The sequence below is a fragment of the Silene latifolia genome, chromosome 9, assembly GCF_048544455.1.
Source record: "Silene latifolia isolate original U9 population chromosome 9, ASM4854445v1, whole genome shotgun sequence".
NCBI classification, from domain to species: domain Eukaryota; kingdom Viridiplantae; phylum Streptophyta; class Magnoliopsida; order Caryophyllales; family Caryophyllaceae; genus Silene; species Silene latifolia.
In genome coordinates, this window is record NC_133534.1 from 175,754,797 (window position 1) to 175,756,831 (window position 2,035).

Consider the following 2,035-nt stretch of genomic DNA (forward strand, 5'->3'; position numbering starts at 1 on the left):
AGGCTGAAAGTCCACTACTTTCTCCTTGTTGAAGCTTGAACCCTCTTCAGACCGTCTCAAATGTAAACCATTGATTGACATCGGGTCGTACTTCGGAGTTGGGACTGACCCATCAGCACTCGGGTCTTTCCTCAATATTTTCGGGACTGTCGTACCCCGAAACAAATGATCCCTCAAGTTGTCGGGCATCGGAGGACGAAAAATCTCACTATCAGCAGCGATCTCAGTCGATCGACCAGTGATGTCATTTGATCGACTGAGTTGAACAGGACCAGAAGCTTCTGTAATTCGCACTTCAGTCGATCGACCGGGTATGTCAGTCGATCGACTGATATACCTGGTAGACGCCTTTTTCTTTCCTTTGCTCGTTCCAACTTTGTTTTGACTCGGTTTCGCATCATCTTTTGCAGCATCATCCTCGACCATAGCAGGCCCCTCCAGGGTGGACCCACTCCTCAACGTGATGGCATTAAGGGTCTCCTTTTAGTCGGTTTAAGTCGGTTAGTGTCCTGGAGCTCGAGTGGTATTCTTGCTAGCCAATTGAGCAATTTGGCTCTCTAGCATCTTCATTCCGGCCTCTCTAGCTTGGGACTCCTTCAGCAATAAGTTCTTCAACTCGGTGAACTCGGAATTTTGGGATTGTTCTTTTGCCGAGGAACATACTGAGGCTTTTGATATGGCCGCTTGTGTGGAGGCACATAGGCTTCTTCTTCTTCTTTGTTGTGGAGGTTGAGTCGGATTCAGGACATTCTGGCTACTCCACCTCAAGTTGGGGTGGACATTCGGCTCATAGTACGTGTTTGTCTGCCTATAATGTTGAAAGGCAGCGCAAGACTCAAAGGGGACCGAACAATTTTCTGAGACATGCCCCTCAGCTCCACATCTTCTACAGATGAAAGGACCGTCTGAAACAGCATTAACATGGTACATCACTTCTTTAGAAGCTCCTCCCAACTCATATTTGTCAAACCTTGCAGTGAGAGCTTCTAGTGCAGCAACTGAGGAAGATTCAGCAGCTCTCCTTTGATTGCCTCTGGAATTCCCATATTCAGCTTTATGGGTGGCTAAGTCATCAATGATCTTCCACCCGTTAGTTTCTCCCATATTCTCAGCAAATCGGCCATTGGCTGCAGCATCCAAAATAGCCCTCTGATCGTCATACAGCCCATTATAGAACTGATTGCAAAGACTCCATTTTTCGAACCCATGGTGCGGTATGGTTCGCACCAGTTTCTTGAAACGGACCCATGCTTCATGAAAGTTCTCGTCAGGTCCCTGTTTAAAGCTCGTGATCTGAGCTCTAATGACATTCGTCTTCGAGGCAGAGAAGTATTTCTTGTAGAATGCCAAGGCCAATGAATTCCATTCGGTGATCCCATGAGCAGCTCGATCCAGATCTCTATACCACTCCCTTGCAGCATCACGAAGGGAGAAAATGAACATGGTCTCCTTGATCTGGTCTTGGGTCACACCGGTCGGCGGGGGTATAGAGCAGCAATAATCAATAAAAATCTCCATATGCTTGGCTGCATCTTCATTTGCAGCTCCCCCGAACTGGTTTCTCTCAACCAGGTTAATATAGGAAGGCTTCGGCTCGAATTTTCTCGCCTCCCCAGGTAGTTCGAATCCTTTGTAGAGATTCGCAGCTGTCGGCTCTGAGTGACTAGCAATAGTTGCTTCTTCAGCCATGACTGGAATTTCTGGAGAAGTGACTGTCTTTGCTGAAGAAGTAGAGGCAGGAGATGTAGGTGGATCTTCTTCGAACAGAGCGTTCTCGTAGTAACTTGACAGAGTACTCAGCTCTTCCTCTGTTGGTAATACCCTTTGTGATCGTCTCAACTCGCGCAAGGATTTCTCAATCTCAGGATTGAATGATACTAGTTCACCACCCTGTGACCTGTACATAAGAAGAAACTACAAAAAGAATATAAGAAAAGTTTAAGGAACGGAAGTCCCTTAAACTAAGAAAAACTAAATAGAAACAACTAAAAATTGGAACAATTGCCTCCCCGGCAACGGCGCCAAAATTTGATAC

General features: G+C 46.4%; 1 non-coding gene across 1 annotated transcript; it reads left to right on the forward strand.

Moving 5' to 3' along the window:
- Positions 1-1,201: 1,201 nt before the first annotated feature.
- LOC141603997 (small nucleolar RNA R71) lies at positions 1,202-1,308 on the forward strand. Its single transcript, XR_012525826.1, has one exon. It is a non-coding gene; the product is annotated as a small nucleolar RNA R71 (small nucleolar RNA).
- The last annotated feature ends 727 nt before the right edge of the window (positions 1,309-2,035 follow it).